We start from the raw sequence: 19,919 nt of genomic DNA, 5'->3' as shown, positions 1-19,919 counted from the left end.
AAACGCAAGAATGAACGATTCCCACCACAAAATGTCTACCAACCCCCTATTACTGTAGGAAAGATAAGTGGGAGGTATGGCTCCAAATAAAAGAAACAAAACACGTCCAAAAAACCAAATCAAAAAGGGATAAACTCGCAACCGCTTCAAAATGTGTTGTAGCAAAGGGTCAGGGCGGAATAGAAAAAGGCGAATGTGATGAAAAACTAACCTGCAAATGAAATGATTGCGTCACCCGTGTTAAAGATGAGAACTGGGCGAACTCCGAACTGGTAAATCAGAGCGAAGGAGGATAATCCGGATCCGGCTGAATGTGCGAGCACCAATCGACCTCGATGGGAGGAACCCAGGCACGACGTTGTTTATTGCCAACACCCGCATCTGCAAAGAACGAAAAGAAATGAGAAAAGGTAAAAACGGTTTCTTGCCACTTTGCGCCACAACATGTCACCTGACATCAAGAAAAAAAAGACAAAATGATTTAGTCAATGTGGGTGATGAAAAGGTTGTCGTACGGGCATCTATCTCAACACTCGTCTAGCAGCTCCCTAGCAGTTATTTTAGGAGGAAACCAAATGGTAATTACTTGTTTATGAAGAACTATCCAGACAGCGTAATTTATACAATTACCTTCTCTTTGGATAATTGTGGAGTAGTGAAAATCCCAAGCCAGAAACAATTCGAAATGGTGTGATTTTCCTGTCTGAATGGCTACCGATACAGCACACAATTTAATATTCCTAACAAAATGCAGAAAACATAAAAATGAAGCAAAGGTTTTTGATACAATGTGAAGTAGCAAAGCCTTTAAAAAAATTATGTTTGAGTACAACGAGAGAAAAAACTTGAACCAAATAAAAAAGTAGACATCTAATTGCAAAAAAGAGGAGGTAGTATACGAATCGCCTAAGTGAAAGATGAAATTTAAAAAATTTAATCGTCATACATTTAACACCGGGTGGATATTCAATCGCGATCGAACCTGTCAGCGAATGAAACGCAAATGATAAACGACTGTAAGAATTATTAACAAAAAAGTATCTAAAACAAATACAGTGTTTTAAAAAATGCTAACGCACAAGGACAAGCTGGATGTTAACGACTTCTTTCTGCACTGAGCTGAGGAATGCGGAATCTTGGGCTTCCAGGAGTCCAACTCGTTGGTCGAAAACGATCCAGTGAGTGATTACTTCAGATTGAAAATGAAGACTGAAATTTTACACATCAGCCTCTTAATAACAAACAATCTCATGAGAAACACCCACAGAATATAAATGTTAACTAATGCAATTGGAGCTCCATCGTCCGCAAAAGCCGATCAGAAAAGCCATAAACGTAATTCTAATCGCATCACGGCACCATCCTAGGTGGGTTCAAACGACGCCCAAGCAGAAACGCAATAGGCAATGCAATGATGACGTTTTTTGTGGATCAACTCAATTCGAGAATCAGAGTTTCAGACTAGGCATATTCTCAACTGTTCTCCACATTCCCACGATTCTCTTTAATTCATCAAAGCAAAATCCAGGATAAAAATTATAATTAAAAAAAAAACACTATTAAAAGAATCAAAAGGATCGTCAAATAAACATCCGCAATTCAGCAGGTGCCTCGAAAAACTGAACCTAGAATTTAAAGAATAAAAAACTAGCAGAGTTAGTACTAGCGATGAGACCAATTGAAATTCTTGCCACACACCACCAAATCGTGCACTCACCATTCAAACACACACAGAAACAAAGAGCAAGATCCACCCACCAGGAATGTGCTGCTGCAACTGCATTGGAATTCTACAGTTCTTCTTCTCCATCCCGATCTCCAGTTAGCCGCACGGCAAATACTTAATGATAACAGGAAAACGGCTGTCCTCTCCATCACGAATCCAGGCAAACACCAGCGAACTAAAGATGGCGAGAAAAATATTATAAGGTAATGTAGTCGAGGCTATATATAAACCTTCGACGTTTTTCAAGAGTAAACGACCTGACAGTCTGACATGGCAGTTTTATAATTATAAATTTCAGTACGGTAAAATATCTGCGCTAGAAAACAGCCAATACTTGGCAAAATCAATAAAACTAAACCGCCCATGAAACAAAACAATACTGAAACTGACCTTGCCATTACAAAAGATTTTTATCTATCACTAAGTTTCTTAAATTTTGCCTACGAGTCATAACTGGTGTCAAAAGGTTATTGTAAAACTTATTTTTGTAAAAGATAAAAAGAGTTGAGTAGAAGGATTATTAGAAATGAAAGGACTTCAAGGATAAGGTGAGAAAAATAGATAAAAATGAGATAAAGTAACTAGTAGAAAAGATATCCTACACACTTCAATGGCAAGACACGTCCAGCACCACCACCTCCTCTGGCACATTAACTTAACTTCTTATTTTTACAAGAACTGTATTTCCAGCCATTGAAATGAAGATGCCCTTAAATCAATTATCCAATCCAACTAACTATTTCAAACGTGAATTTTTATGAAAGCAAAGAGAGATGTAATAAAATCAAAAACAGTAAGTTGAAGGAATTGACCAAGTGGTCACACACCCCACCCTCCCTCCCCATTGAAAAATCTACTCTAAGCTAATCTTAAAATTTTAGGAAAATACATAAATTTAGTTAGCGTCAGTATGTTAGAACTTTAAATACGGCAATCAAAGAAAAGATACTTGACATTTTGACACCACAGAAAACGGACAGAATGATCGACCACCATCTTGAAATAGAAAGACAAAGCCACGTAATGGGTTTTCATGAAGTAGTACGAAATTGCTCTACCAGGTGCCTCTGACAAAGAAAACAAATTACGCGTTTTTTGTTTTGTTTTTCAAATGCGATGTTTTAGTTTAGTCGTTTAGTTTAAGCATTTTTTTTAGTTCGGCTATCCAGAAAGCAGTTGCTCTTGTGACATGTCCGACAAGTGGGAAAACCCTCAAAAGGTGGCGGGACCTGGTCAGCTAATCGGAAACAGCCGAAGGTCCAGGTCTGAGTCTAACGTTACATACGGCTACCGATGTTGTCGTCGTTGTTGGTATGTTGCGGAGTAGATCGACTGAATCGGAAGAATGGATTCCGTGCGGGGGAATAGAAACTGGTGACACTTTCCACAATGGCCGAGAGACAGAGACGATTACCAGTTCGTTCTCGATCTTTTATTGTTATCGCCTCCGCTATCCGGCGCTCCTGGCTGTTGACAGCTGGGAGCTGCTTCCGCCAACGTCACCCATTTTGTTTAGCTGCACATTCTCCACAAAAGCCTGTCAGAATTATCAGGTCAAAAACTGCTGTACAAATGAAGCCCTCAATCGCTGCTCTACACCCCGGGGTTAACGAATGGAACTCGACTGTCGCCAACGATTCGCTGCCATCGCGGTGGACTCGGCCATCACATCTGAGAGAGTTAGGCCAATAGATAAAAATAAATTTAAAAAAAAAGATGAAAAATGTCCAACAGAGACGAATGTTACCAGTGTCTGTATCGGAACTGCCTTCATCTTCTAGAAGGCAAAACGTTCGATAACGTGGCGGAATTTCAATGTTAAGTCTACTATCCATTCACTTGGGCGGTTGAGTTATACAGTTATATAGCGAGAAACTGCATTCCCTAATGCCAGTTTAATTAGATGTCCATTTTCAGTTAATTCTGTTTCTGCGCAAAGAGGACTTCCATGTGAGGTCCCAGAATTGTGTTGAGTTGAAAAAACCTCCACGTGATCCCTTCTGCTTCGCAGCATTGATTTGACTTTCAGGGGAGTCAAACTTATTGATAGGAAATTGAGCTGAGAAGAGAAAGATGTTGCAAAATTATTAAATCACACTTTAGTTTATTCTACGGAAAGACTTACTTCAATTTTTTCCTGGGCAACTACTTCCCATACTTCTTTGTTGAGGTAGAATTCAGCCAATGTTTTAGAGTGAATGTGTTCAAAGTCAATTAAACTTGAAATCAGATTCAACAAATTTGGAAGCCTGAAAGTAATTCCTTTTAATTCAAACGCAATGTCCTGTGGTTCATTGTTTCTTCTCCTGTTCTATGATTTAGAAACAAAACGGAAAAAGTAATTAACATAGTGTGAATGTGATGGCCATGTAATGACTAAATAAGTGTAATGGTTTAACAAGTGGAACATCATTTCACCTTAAAAGTTAACGCCAATTTTCTGAAAATTAAGGTGGATCTTGACAGCCAGAGATAGCCACACTAACTGCTACAGAATCATTCACACTTTACATTTTGCAATTCTCAAATTTTTTTCAAAAAGGTAAAATTTAAAAAATTACTCGCATGTTTCAAGTACTTCAAAGTTCAAATCCACATCTCTCGGTTATCTACGAGATTTATCAAGCAGAAAGCAGAGCAGACGACGAACCTTCCATCCCCCAAAATTCCACTCGAGCTAATCACCATCTAGCGGTAACGCCTATTCACGTTGAATCACCATCTAGCGGTAACGCCTATACATGTTGAAAATTCAAAAATTCAATCGGAACAAACGTCCCAAACACTAATACGAAATCATCATATCATTTTAATTTTACTTTAGCTTACAAGTATATATATAGTACTGAACGATCCAACAGTAAACAAAAAATAAATGAATTTTGCAAAACGAGTAGATATTTAACGAGAAAATTTCAACTACAGTTCTACATTTATACTGTTGCTGTAGCAACGCCCTAATCGGCCCTAATAAAACTCCAAATTAAGAGTAAAGAACTTGTTGTCCAACCAGTTGATTTGAATTCCGCTCACGACCAATGTCGACAGAAATGCAGAAATGCAAAAAGTTTACGGTAACCAATGACAAAAGTGAGTGAACTGGTGGGAGCCAACTTCTTACTGCTCCATTAATATTCCATTATTCTCCATTATCTCCAACTCCATTATTGCGACAACGAGAATCAGTAGCTTTGTGATATTGATCTTGTTACGGTAATTCTTTTTCCTTTGGTATAGAAGGCAAATCTGAATTTCGGTTTACGGCGAAGGTAGAGAGATAAAAAGTTGGGGGGTTCAACAAGCGATGATGAAACTCATGAAAGGGAGCTTACTGGGAAACATCTCCTTATCATCCATGTGACATCGCCAGCCAGTTACCTACCTTACAACAGGTTACATTGCTATTTGGAAATAATTTAAATTTCTCACCTTTTTCACGTCCAAATGTCAAGGAGAAAAATAACAAGTTCATAAGTAAAGAATTCTCCTCTCAGTCGTCGACATCATTTTGCTACGTGCTAAAATTTAAATGTGCCGCTTTAAAACTGATGGGATGACGTTAGCGGTCCAGTTGTCACTTTCACGACGCCAGGTGCCTGGACTATAATTGGAATTCACCAGCCAAGCAGCCAGATACACCAAGCTTCTGATTCTAAACAATTTGGTTAAAATCAAATAACGAGCGAGTTTTTTTAATAAAAAAAAAATTTACGTCGAGAGTTCTTCCAGCTTTTCGGCTTTTGATTTAATCGTTAAATCTTTATTGATTTTGATTTGACCATTTCGAGCGTGATCGTGAACTTTCACCTGAAAGAGAAAACCAGAAAAATTTAAATAAAAAATTGAACGTCGACATAAGTTGACAGAAAAGGAACAAAAAAAAAAGTTTAAATATTTTAATAGCAAGGAGAGAGAGCACATCCGCCGCTGTGTGTGTGTACTACTTGTTAATACTAAACTATAGGATAATTAATATAACAATTTTGACAATGGAGTTAGGTGGACGCACCGGGGCAGCCATTCCCTAGCCAATGAAGGATATACGGATCTGAATCTAAGCACAAATATCTCCCTCACATACACGCATTTCCCAAGTTGTTGGCCACATGATACACCGGGTGGTGTATGACAAGGACAACATTGTAGTTTCCGGCGGAAGCAATGCGCACTATGATCACTGAAGGATATTCGACTAGCACCGTATAGAGCCAGCTCCCAACTTATATGCAACACATTCCCATTCAACACGACGGAGCAAGGCAATTAACCCAATGACTGCGCAAACAAGGGCACTTTGCACTGTCAGAACAGCACCAGTTTCCGATTATTCCACATTTCATTCGCCTTTTGTGCTGACTGAGGAATATTGGACCGATCCCAATATCGACGAAAACGTCCCCCAGCCAACCCTCCCGAGTTCCCTCTCCAGCAACAAGTCACGGGGTCCGATAATCTTTCATGTGACGCCGCAGTGGCGCCAGAGCGGGTGTATCACCAACCAACAATACTCACATGGGGGATCGAACCCTGGTCCCCTAGTGCACCACCACTGCACCTATTCCTAAATGACGCCTTTTCCAATACACCCACTCGCCCCCTACTAATCATTGAAAAAGAAAAGGGTTTTAAATTTTAGCGGATCATCACCAGACAAGGAATCTCGATACTGGTTAACTTTGAACACACGTCATGAAAAAAATGCGATAAATTTAAAAAAAAAGATGCGCACGAAAAGCCCAAACTGTTCTGGGAATAGTCGATGATCGTCGACCCGGATCAGTTTCTGACATTTTATTCATTTCGTGCGCTATTTCTTCTTTCATTTTTCTTAATATTTTTTTCTCCAACTTAAATTGAATTTTCGTTGAAATTCTTTCAGTTTTTTCCTTAAATTCGATGTGTTTGCAACTTTATTCTGCTGTTAATTAAAATTCTTAGGCATTTCGGCCTTTAAATATAAAATTAACTTCGCTCGACCCCGATAAATTTTAGTTATTTTTTTTTTGTTTTTTTATTAGCAGTTAATAAAATTACTAAAGGAAGCTTGACTTACGAGTATACCTAAAATAAATGGATTCGTTGATTTTAACCCTTTCAGGACTTCACGTTATAATCAATATTTCTCGGTCAAAAGTATGCATTCTTCAATTAATTTAGGTATTTAAAAAACTTTCTACACCACAATATTGTTTTTCGCAAAAAAGAAACACCATAACGATGTCAAAATAGGAAAAAATTAAAAAAAAGGTTTAAGCCTTGAACGCTAGGTGGCTTCAACTTTGATGAATTGAGGAAAAATCGAATTGAAAATTAAATTGAAATAAATAAATTGAATTGAGAAAAAACTGCGGTGATGGAAATAGAGCAGTCAGGTAATAAACAAGCACTGTATTATCCTATTACAATCAAAGAAAAGCCTTCCACTTTGTCTTTTACGGTTTTACCTTCTTTTACCCCACCCTCTCTTCGTTTCGTCATGTCTAAATGACCCTCTTTTTCCCTGTTACTTTTTTTTCAATGAGCCTCCTCATTTTCTTTTTATTTCCATAATTTTGGTGAATTTCCCGACAGCAAAGGTGTGCAAGGACTGACTGAGCAATCCACAAGAGACTGAGGAGAAGAAAATGTTGCCATCAGTATCTCGTCCATTTATTGTGATTCCCCTTACGAACAAGCGGCACTTCAATTTTCTTTCGTTTCATTTTTGATCTGTTCTACGAAGAAAAAAAAAATTGATTTGATGTATAGATAGAGTGGACTTGCTAAATACAGAGTTGACACGTAGGCGGAACCGTTCCTTTCCCAGATGCTTTGGCCAACTTAAATAGATGTTGAACGTCTTTGGAGTTTGGACAAACCATCAGTCAGATCCATCAGATCGGAATAGGATTAAAAATCTCAATACAAGTAATAACAGTTTGTGCTGATTTGCTCAATTTTGAAAAGTCAAAGAAAGATGCGTCCGTCTTCTTCCGGCAACACAAAGAGCGTGTGATGGCGACCGACAAATGGAAATGGTGCAACGATTTGGGTGTCATTCAATAATTCATATCAGCCGAAATGTTTTCAGCCTTCAAAATGTCTCAAAATTTCACATTCGCACTTGTCAAAATATCCCGGTAGTAAATTTAATAGAAATAAAAATGAATTTAAAAAACTAATTTTAGTCTTCCAAACAAATTCTGTGTGAATCTGTAGTAGGCTATTAAATTTGCAAGAAGTGAAAGAAATGACGTAAAAAGAACATCATCCGCGGCGAAAAAAATCTTACAATAAAGTTCACGTACGAGGAAACGGAGGAAGCATGAGGAATCCGGAATCGTCCGAGTAGCGCTGACGCGACTTCCAGCGGAGTTCTTCATCATTGGGCGGTGGGCGAGGATCCGTCAAGGATCGCCTGATCCTCCGACGCCTCAATCCGCTCTCCGTTTCGCCCAGTCTCACTCCAGCGCTCGACAGCTGGATCTTTTAAAATAAAAATTAAGTTAATTCAATCAATTTCAATTAAAATTCTGTTCAACAATGGAACCTCTGTTTCGTCCTTGTTCTCGCTGAAGAAAGATTCTTCCACTTGCGTCTGAGTGGCGCTGTCCTCCAGTCGGCTGACGGTGCGGCTCTTGTGTCGGGCCAAATGCGGAAGTTGAACCATCGACGACCGGCCCGACATTTGACTGTCGTTCGGGTTGTCCATCATCTCGGCGTTGTTGTGGACCATCACCGACATCCGTCGCTGGTTCTCCGTGTAGGACCTTAGAAAAAGAATATCATTTGATATTTAAATTGAATTCATCTTTAGCAAATTTAAAAGAAAATGAATTTTACTGGCTGAGGGCTCGTTGCAGGGTCCGGCTGTCGTTGAGTTTGGCGGCCGCCAATCCGCCGTAAAGTTGCAGTAATTTAGCGCAGCCCCGATTGCCCCGAGCAGGGCCGCGTCCAGCGGCGTAATCAATTGCCCTCGGGCTGGCCTCATGATGCAATTGATCTCGGCTGCGTGATCTATCAATATCTTGAACGTGAATCAAAACCGACCAACCAATGGTTTCGAGCAATAAAGTGGCGGGGAAAATTTAAAAAAAAAGAAAAGAATTGACTATTAAATGTGCCACGTTACGAATATGTATGTACATGTTTGAATGTACACGTCACAGTAGACTGTAGAGGAAACTTTGCTCCAGATAGAGTGAGAGAGAGTTGCATTTTGTCCAATTGTTTCATCAAAAGAAAACAAGAAAACTCGCGGCGAAATCAAATAATCCATTCGACTCTACGGACTACGGACTAGATCGCCATCTTGCTGGTTAGGCCTACACACGCATGTATGTATGTAGGCCATACGTGCAATAATGTACGGATGACACACACACAGCAGCTGGAATAGATTTTATTATATGATGATCGCCTCATATGCCAGGATCGCGTGTCTACCCGTTTCGCCTCACCGGGATGGCATTTTTTGTCACCATATAACCCACCCTGAGCGAGGGTAACTATTCTCTACGGCCATCCCACAAAAACTTTTCTTGCACATCACCAGGGCCAATGCTGGTGGCCAGGCTATTAATAAAGCTAAGTCAAGGGAGGGAATAGGAGGAGCTGATAGTTTTAGAGACGACGACCAAAATGGCGACACTCGTATCTGACTACCTTGTAGATTTCCACGTTGCTATTGATGGCGGCGATGTGCAGTGGACTGCGGCCGTCGTTGTTGACCACGTGAGCCCCGCCAATGACCACCGATCCGCCTGACTCGCCCTACTGCTGCTGCTGCTGCTGGCACTGCCGCAGGATCCACAGGACGAGATCCTTGTGGCCGTGCAGGTCGTGCAGTGGCACGGCTCCTTTGGTGCTCCTCAGCCAGAGATCCGCTTGATACTGGACCAGCAGCCGCAACGTTTCCGTCTGCCTCTTGGTGGCGCCGCAATACGGCGGACTGATTTCAAATCAGGATCGACCAAAAACAAAAAACAAAAATAGAAGAAAATGATTGAAATTGATTTTTGAATGAGGATGGTCGTACGTACGTGCGTCCCTTTTGGTCCTGGTGATTGGAATTGGCTCCACAGTCGAGAAAAAGTTGGGCGCAATAGGAGCGACCGAGCGTGACGGCGTAAAAGTGGTCATCAAAGCTCTAATAAGGCCATGAATTGTCGTTAAATTATTGTTGATTATGGCCGCACCGACGACAGTGGCGCTAATAAAAATTCAAATGATTAAAAAATCTGATCGACCAATGGGAAGGCGCAGAGAGTCAGATGGTCCCACTGGGCATGCCAGTTTGAGACTTAATAAACTCGTTTTACACAATGATTAACATAATCAATCTTGCTGAAATTGATTGAATAATGTGGGCATAAATGTGTTGACGCCATTTGATCATCGTCGAAACGATTTCTTCCAATAGGAAAATTTCTCCATGGAATGAAATGGTCCGTTTGGCACTTGCTGCTAAAAGAAACGGGTCGGTAGTTGATATAAGCAGCACCAATCATCGCAACATGTATTCTAACTTTAGCGAGAAATTAGCAAAAGTAAGAAAATGGTGAAAGCAACGAAGCAACTCGCAGCGAGCCAAGCACAGCCCCAGCCCCAGCTGAAGAAGACTTTCAAGAAGCAGAAAAAGACTCAACGGATTAAAACACCTGCTATCAACCAACCTGTCCAATCACCCAAACTGGTGGCCATACGTAGAGTTCCCTACTCTCCACTCCAGGGTCCAGCAAAGACCAAAACCCTGAAAATTGCCTACACGCAGAAGCGCATTCTAGACTTGTCTCTATTCGGTCTACATACATTCTTGTGCGGCAAGGGAGAAGCGGATTCAAACGCCACAGACATTGATTCGCAGGTGTTACTGAAGGTAATCAAAGATAAGAACAAGGCGGACCCTATCAGATTCCTCCCGATAGCAATGTCCGAGGTTGACGTGATTAGAGTCATTACCATACGCAACAACACAGCCCACCTTAACCTCAACAAGATCGAGCAAACGTGGATGAATGACTTACCCGCCGTGGTACTTTTGAACCAAAGTATTAATCAACCTGACGTCGCGACAGAGATCCAGGGAATCATCAACAGAATGATGTCCGGCCAATTCGATGACAACGTACGCTATTCTTTCACATTCACAGCTGGGTTTAGTTTCGCAAAAGCCATCGGACTCTCCACGATCATGTATGGAGTGATACTCAAGTTTTTAGCCGAACCCATTTCGACTTTTCTTCAGTTGAAACTAAACCTACCCAACATCACGATGGATTTGTATGCGAATAGCAACTACATTCTCGACGAGGTAAAGAAGAATAAGGACTTTATCAGCCCTGGCGGGGTCTCTAGAAACGACGCCCAGGTCTTCCAGACCATTTTTGACTTCCGCAACGACAACGCCCATGAGGCCTTCACCCGTTCATCTAGAGACTGGAAGCTTCAGCTAGATGCTGTCCATGACATCTTGGATCTCATTCACCATCCTAACGAGGCATCTGAAGTTCAAACGATCGTGGATCGCCTAGTTCGATTAGAGGCGGAAGGAGCGACGGTGACCAACGAGGACTTCAAGTTCTTCGAGTAAACAATTACCGGCAATAGAAAATTCTACTTTGGCGAAAGAAGAGTGCCTGGCTCGGTTGAAGATGGTTATAATTCAACCGGCCGGGGGCTCGCCTTTTGACAAAGTAGAATTTGGTCATCATTCTATGCCGTGAGAAGAAATACCGCAGAATTGACTTAATACTTTAGAGGTTGATTTTTTTGAGCGAGGATAGTGGTCAAATGGACAATGGTTATAAGTCCACGATCACGACCCGTCTCAAATTGCCTCAAGTATCTGATGAGCGACGATATGGCTGGAAGGTGAAGAGTGTCGCAGTAGCTTTTCCAGCTGTTACCGAAGAGAGACGACCCATCACGCAGCTTCGCCCCCGATCGACAACACCATTCGACAGCGCGTCATGGATGAGAAGATGGACGTACCACCAGTCCATCTTCGAACAGGAACTAACTTCCGCCTGGGGTCTACGGACCCAAATAAGGAGCACGGGCAGGGCCTCGGGGGGCAGATCCCCGGGTGCGCTCAACCGTGAAAATGTCAAATCGTTAAAAAACAAAACGCAATTATTACGAAAAGCATCGTTGCGAGGAAAATTAATTGCAACAAAAATTTCAAATTAAACTGTTCAAAAAAGAGTTTAAAAGAATGACCACCGAACTGCTTTTTTGACTTAAAAAAAAACAAACATAAATTTTGAAAACTGGAGCTGATTCACCTCGCCTATACAACGACCATTGTGGTAATTAGATGCACAGTCAAATGAAAAATTACCAATATCAGACTTAGCACTTCTTACAAAATAACTGTTTCCAATTAAATATCCTGATTCAAAACAAAAACATAGCGAGTGCCGCAGTAGAACGAAATAGCGGCGTAGTCAAGACGAACCAAAAGTATAATCCGAGTGCTTTCATAACTGCCATGATGACCAACTACAAAATACCGATTGAAAAACCAAGGCATCGGGAATTTCATTTGGAAACATTTCAGAGTAGAGACCTCGGTCAAGTCACAGCAAAGGTTGAGAGTCAAGAGACGAATGATGCAAAAAGCCTAGACTAATAACACAAACTTGATGTGCAGCATTGTCAACCTAAATGCCAAATAATGACTGCAGAATGTTTCAAGAAAAACGCAAGAATGAACGATTCCCACCACAAAATGTCTACCAACCCCCTATTACTGTAGGAAAGATAAGTGGGAGGTATGGCTCCAAATAAAAGAAACAAAACACGTCCAAAAAACCAAATCAAAAAGGGATAAACTCGCAACCGCTTCAAAATGTGTTGTAGCAAAGGGTCAGGGCGGAATAGAAAAAGGCGAATGTGATGAAAAACTAACCTGCAAATGAAATGATTGCGTCACCCGTGTTAAAGATGAGAACTGGGCGAACTCCGAACTGGTAAATCAGAGCGAAGGAGGATAATCCGGATCCGGCTGAATGTGCGAGCACCAATCGACCTCGATGGGAGGAACCCAGGCACGACGTTGTTTATTGCCAACACCCGCATCTGCAAAGAACGAAAAGAAATGAGAAAAGGTAAAAACGGTTTCTTGCCACTTTGCGCCACAACATGTCACCTGACATCAAGAAAAAAAAGACAAAATGATTTAGTCAATGTGGGTGATGAAAAGGTTGTCGTACGGGCATCTATCTCAACACTCGTCTAGCAGCTCCCTAGCAGTTATTTTAGGAGGAAACCAAATGGTAATTACTTGTTTATGAAGAACTATCCAGACAGCGTAATTTATACAATTACCTTCTCTTTGGATAATTGTGGAGTAGTGAAAATCCCAAGCCAGAAACAATTCGAAATGGTGTGATTTTCCTGTCTGAATGGCTACCGATACAGCACACAATTTAATATTCCTAACAAAATGCAGAAAACATAAAAATGAAGCAAAGGTTTTTGATACAATGTGAAGTAGCAAAGCCTTTAAAAAAATTATGTTTGAGTACAACGAGAGAAAAAACTTGAACCAAATAAAAAAGTAGACATCTAATTGCAAAAAAGAGGAGGTAGTATACGAATCGCCTAAGTGAAAGATGAAATTTAAAAAATTTAATCGTCATACATTTAACACCGGGTGGATATTCAATCGCGATCGAACCTGTCAGCGAATGAAACGCAAATGATAAACGACTGTAAGAATTATTAACAAAAAAGTATCTAAAACAAATACAGTGTTTTAAAAAATGCTAACGCACAAGGACAAGCTGGATGTTAACGACTTCTTTCTGCACTGAGCTGAGGAATGCGGAATCTTGGGCTTCCAGGAGTCCAACTCGTTGGTCGAAAACGATCCAGTGAGTGATTACTTCAGATTGAAAATGAAGACTGAAATTTTACACATCAGCCTCTTAATAACAAACAATCTCATGAGAAACACCCACAGAATATAAATGTTAACTAATGCAATTGGAGCTCCATCGTCCGCAAAAGCCGATCAGAAAAGCCATAAACGTAATTCTAATCGCATCACGGCACCATCCTAGGTGGGTTCAAACGACGCCCAAGCAGAAACGCAATAGGCAATGCAATGCTGACGTTTTTTGTGGATCAACTCAATTCGAGAATCAGAGTTTCAGACTAGGCATATTCTCAACTGTTCTCCACATTCCCACGATTCTCTTTAATTCATCAAAGCAAAATCCAGGATAAAAATTATAATTAAAAAAAAACACTATTAAAAGAATCAAAAGGATCGTCAAATAAACATCCGCAAATTCAGCAGGTGCCTCGAAAAACTGAACCTAGAATTTAAAGAATAAAAAACTAGCAGAGTTAGTACTAGCGATGAGACCAATTGAAATTCTTGCCACACACCACCAAATCGTGCACTCACCATTCAAACACACACAGAAACAAAGAGCAAGATCCACCCACCAGGAATGTGCTGCTGCAACTGCATTGGAATTCTACAGTTCTTCTTCTCCATCCCACTCTCCAGTTAGCCGCACGGCAAATACTTAATGATAACAGGAAAACGGCTGTCCTCTCCATCACTAATCCAGGCAAACACCAGCGAACTAAAGATGGCAAAAAAAATATTATAAGGTAATGTAGTCGAGGCTATATATAAACCTTCGACGTCTTTCAAGAGTAAACGACCTGACAGTCTGACATGGCAGTTTTATAATTATAAATTTCAGTACGGTAAAATATCTGCGCTAGAAAACAGCCAATACTTGGCAAAATCAATAAAACTAAACCGCCCATAAAACAAAACAATACTGAAACTGACCTTGCCACTACAAAAGATTTTTATCTTAGCGTCAAACCACATCCTCACTAAGTTTCTTAAATTTTGCCTACGAGTCATAACTGGTGTCAAAAGGTTATTGTAAAACTTATTTTTGTAAAAGATAAAAAGAGTTGAGTAGAAGGATTATTAGAAATGAAAGGACTTCAAGGATAAGGTGAGATAAATAGATAAAATGAGATAAAGTAACTAGTAGAAAAGATATCCTACACACTTCAATAGCAAGACACTTCCAGCACCGCCACCTCTTCTGGCACATTAACTTAACTTCTTATTTTTACAAGAACTGGATTCCCAGCAATTGAAACGAAGATGCCCTTAAATCAATTATCCAATCCAACGAACTATTTCAAACGTGAATTTTTATGAAAGCAAAGAGAGATGTAATAAAATCAAAAACAGTAAGTTGAAGGAATTGACAAGTGGTCACACACCCCACCCTCCCTCCCAATTGAAAAATCTACTCTAAGCTTATCTTAAAATTTTAGGAAAATACATAAATTTAGCGTCAGTATGTTAGAACTTTAAATACGGCAATCAAAGAAAAGATACTTGACATTTTGAAGATCCACCACAGAAAACGGACAGAATGATCGACCACCATCTTGAAATAGAAATACAAGCCACGTAATGGGTTTTCATGAAGTAGTACGAAATTTCTCTACCAGGTGCCTCTGACAAAGAAAACAAATTACGCGTTTTTTGTTTTGTTTTTCAAATGCGATGTTTTAGTTTAGTCGTTTAGTTTTAGCATTTTTTTAAGTTCGGCTACCCAGAAAGCAGTTGCTCTTGTGACATGTCCGACAAGTGGGAAAACCCTCAAAGGTGGCGGGACCTGGTCAGCTAATCGGAAACAGCCGAAGGTCCAGGTCTGAGTCTAACGTTACATACGGCTACCGATGTTGTCGTCGTTGTTGGTATGTTGCGGAGTAGATCGACTGAATCGGAAGAATGGATTCCGTGCGGGGGAATAGAAACTGGTGACACTTTCCACAATGGCCGAGAGCCAGAGACGATTACCAGTTCGTTCTCGATCTTTTATTGTTATCGCCTCCGCTATCCGGCGCTCCTGGCTGTTGAGGGCTGCTTCCGCCAACGTCACCCATTTTGTTAAGCTGCACATTAATCACCTGAGAGAAAAAACCTCTCCACAATAGCCTGTCAGAATTATCAGGTCAAAAACTGCTGCATTCCTAATGAAGCGATTAACAATTCGTTCGTTTACCTCAATCGCTGCTTTACGTCCCAGGGTGAACGAATGGGACTCGACTGTCGCCAACGATTCGCTGCCGTCGCGGTGGACTCGGCCATCACTTTGAGAATTAGGCCATTAGATAAATAAAATTAATTCAAACAAATTAAAAATGTCGAACAGAGATGAATGGTACCAGTGTCTGTAACGGAATTGTCTTCATCTTCTAGAAGGTGATATGCCGTAGCGGATTTTCAATGTTTAGGGTACCATCTATTAGCCTGGGCAGTTGAGTTATACAGTTAACTAGCTTAGAACATGGAAGAGACTGCATTCACCAGTTTTATTAGATTTCCATTTTCAGTGAATTTGCAATTCGGTTTCTGCTATAGCCTCTCCAAAGAGAACTTTTATCTTCCCTCGTCAGGTTCCACAAGGACTCCAAACTTTCAAACAACTTCCTCTGGATCCTTTTTGCTTGAACAAAATTGACACCCAGGGTGAATCACAGCTCTGTGGCCATAACTGAAGAAGGCTATGGATTTTTTCCATTTAGGCATTTACGTACCCCAAATTACCCGAAGGGTTACTGGTCAAAGTTTCGTTTGCAGTTACCCGAAGGGTTACTGGTCAAAGTTTCGTTTGCAGTATGGTTTACATGGGCACCCTCAGTTCTCGTAACACTACATAGATGGATGCACTAGTTTTTGGCAATTATTGATTGTAATCAACAATTTTATTGCATTTCAATGGCAGTAATCGGTAGCTTACAATTTTTTACATCTATTCTGAAAATTTGGCTGCAATCGATTCAGGCATTTGATCAAACGGAGTTCTGGTTACTTTTTGACAGAATTTCAATAGCTGTTATAGCAGACGATAATACAGAGACATGTGACAGGGATATAAACGTAACGTGACAATCGACTACTATTGTATGATAGAATAGAAGTCACTGTATATTATCACCGAACGCTATCAATCTCCAGTAACAGAAGTGCTGATAGGTGTTACTTAAATTTAATTTTAACAAGATCCGGTGTGACGTGGGGTGGCGGGGCGAAGCCTCCGCCGCACCAAAGTCACGCCTTACCCTTACGCCGCGCCATATCATATTAGGTTTTTTTGGAATTTAATTTTTATTTAATGTTTGGATAGAAACATGCGGAAATATTCTTTTAATCTCTTTCTCGATTTTTGCTTATTACAATCTTCCGGAAACTAAGGGCATAAATTTTTTTTAAATGTTATTAATCCATCTTAATAATAGGCCTACCTTTATAACAGAATATTTTTATTATTCTATAACTATTCTATAGCTCTGTCTTTGTAAAACTATACCAATACTACTATACCAACTAGAATACCCTTAACATTCCCTTCGGGTACCTTGCGGCGTACGTACGCTGCCTACAGTTGCAAATTCCACTTTTAAAAATACGCCATCTAGCGGTGACACTATTCATGAAGAAAATTCAAAATATTCTATCGGAAATAAACGTACCAAACACAAACACCCGCAGCCTATTTTTAAGGAATCGAAGAAGCCACCTGGTACATTGGTAGGTCTTGTTTAATCACATAAAAAATCATAATATCATTTTACCCTTTCGCTTACAAGTAGTACGATCCAAAAAACACAACTCATCCGCAAAGAAAAAATTATCACGTTTATTCAGTTAATTATTTTGTTAAAAATCACCAAAACGGGCAGTGAAGGTCACTTCCTTGGAGCTTCTTCGCTGGCTTCACCAATAAAAAAATATATAATAAATTCTCTTCGAATGCTTTGGCCTTTCATGGTGAGTTGATTGCTGCTTGCCACCGGCTTATGCAGACCCCGAGTCCAGACAGATACGCGGGCCAAGATGCAATTATTTTGGGACAGGGAATTATAGCTGCTATGAAAAAATGAAAATACCAAATCATTATAGATTTAACTGACTTTTCATTATTCAATTCAAAATCCACTTACCCCAGCCAAAGTTTTGCAACAAGCCAAAGTTGCGATTTTGTCAATCACCGACTTCAGGTCGGACGACACTTTTGGCAAATAAGTGACGGACGCAACCACCTGTATTCACAATAAGTAAAGAATTCTCCTCTCAGTTGTCGACATCATTTTGCTATACGTGTTAAAATTTAAATGTGCCGCTATAAAACTGATGGGATGACGTCAGCGGTCCAGTTGTCACTTTCACGACGCCAGGTGCCTGGACCATAATTGGAATTCACCAGCCAAGCAGCCAGATACACCAAGCTTCTGATTCTAAACAATTTGGTTAAAATCAAATAACGAGCGAGTTTTTTAAATAAACAAAAATTTAACGTCGAGAGTTCTTCCGGCTTGTCGGCTTTGATTTAATCGTTAAATCTTTATTGATTTTGATTTGATCATTTCGAGCGTGATCGTGAACTTTCATCTGAAAGAGAAAACCAGAAAAGTTTAAATAAAAAATTGAACGTCGACATTAATGGACAGAAAAGAAACAGAAAAAGTTTAAATATTTTAATAGCAAGGAGAGAGAGCACATTCGCCGCTGTGTACAAGCTACACTAAGCGTCTGATTCTAAACAATTTGGTTAAAATCAAGTAACCAGCGAGTCCAGCCAGAAAAGAAAAAAAAAACACAAATCACTTGAACTTTAAATTTATAGATTCTTATGCAATTGAAAACGGCGACATAATTAACCACAGAAAAGGAACACAAAAAAGTTTAAATATTTTAATAGCAAGGAGAGAGAGCACATCCGCCGCTGTGTGTGTGTACTACTTGTTAATACCAAATATTCTATAATTGATATAACAATTTTAACAATCGAGTTGAGTGGACTCACCGGGGACGCCACTCTCCACAGCCAATGAAGGATATACGGGTCTGAATCTAGCACAAATATCTCCCTCACATACACGCACTTCTCAAGCGGTTGGCCACATGATACACCCGGCGGTGCACGACGCAGACAACATTAGTTTCGGGCGGAAGCCATGCGCACTATGATCACTGAAGGATATTCGACTAGCACCGTATAGAGCCAGCTCCCAACTTATATGCAACACATTCCCATTCAACACGACGGAGCAAGGCAATTAACCCAATGACTGCGCAAACAAGGGCACTTTGCACTGCCAGAACAGCGCCAGTTTCCCATTATTCCACATTTCATTTGCCTTTTGTGCTGACTGAGGAATATTGGACCGATCCCAATATCGACGAAAACGTCCCCCAGCCAACCCTCCCGAGTTCCCTCTCCAGCAACAAGTCACGGGGTCCGATAATCTTTCATGTGACGCCGCAGTGGCGCCAGAGCGGGTGTATCACCAACCAACAATACTCACATGGGGGATCGAACCCTGGTCCTCTAGTGCACCACCACTGCACCTATTCCTAAATGACGCCTTTTCCAATACACCCACTCGCCCCCTACTAATTATTGAAAAAGAAAAGGGTTTTAAATTTTAGCGTATCATCACCAGACAAGGAATCTCGATACTGGTTAACTTTGAACACACTTCATGAAAAAAATGCGATAAATTTAAAAAAAAAGATGCGCACGAAAAGCCCAAACTGTTCTGGGAATAGTCGATGATCGTCGACCCGGATCAGTTTCTGACATTTTATTCATTTCGTGCGCTATTTCTTCTTTCATTTCTCTTAATATTTTTTTCTCCAACTTAAATTGAATTTTCGTAGAAATTCTTTCAGTTTTTCCCTTAAATTCGATGTGTTTGCAACTTTATTCTTTATTTTAGTTTATTTATTACTTTATTCTGCTGTTAATTAAAATTCGTAAGTATTTCGGCCTTTTAAAAAAAAATTAACTACCCCAGTAGATGACATCTCGATCCTGATAAATTTTAGTTATTTTTTTTTTAATTTTTTTATTAGCAGTTAATAAAATTACTAAAGGTAGCTTGATTTAAAGTATACCTAACATAAATGGATTCGTTGATTTTAACCCTTTCAGGACTTCACGTTATAATCAATATTTCTCGGTCAAAAGTATGCATTCTTCAATTAATTTAGGTATTAAAAAAAAAACACTCGATACTTTCTACACCACAATATTGTTTTTCGCAAAAAAGAAACATCATAACGATGTCAAAATAAAAAAAAATTTAAAAAAAAAAGGTTTAAGCCTTGAACGCTAGGTGGCTTCAACTTTGATGAATTGCGGAAAAATTG

At 40.0% G+C, this 19,919-nt stretch overlaps 1 long non-coding RNA gene across 1 annotated transcript; it reads right to left on the bottom strand.

Moving 5' to 3' along the window:
- Nucleotides 1-17,384: 17,384 nt before the first annotated feature.
- Nucleotides 17,385-19,084, bottom strand: LOC124319572. Its single transcript, XR_006913278.1, has 3 exons — nucleotides 18,571-19,084; nucleotides 17,708-18,155; nucleotides 17,385-17,630 (listed from the first exon to the last, which is right to left on the bottom strand). It is a non-coding gene; the product is annotated as an uncharacterized LOC124319572 (long non-coding RNA).
- Between the last annotated feature and the right edge of the window lie 835 nt (nucleotides 19,085-19,919).

This window comes from Daphnia pulicaria, chromosome 1 (assembly GCF_021234035.1).
Source record: "Daphnia pulicaria isolate SC F1-1A chromosome 1, SC_F0-13Bv2, whole genome shotgun sequence".
Classification (NCBI taxonomy): domain Eukaryota; kingdom Metazoa; phylum Arthropoda; class Branchiopoda; order Diplostraca; family Daphniidae; genus Daphnia; species Daphnia pulicaria.
This window is presented reverse-complemented; position numbering and strand designations above follow the sequence as displayed.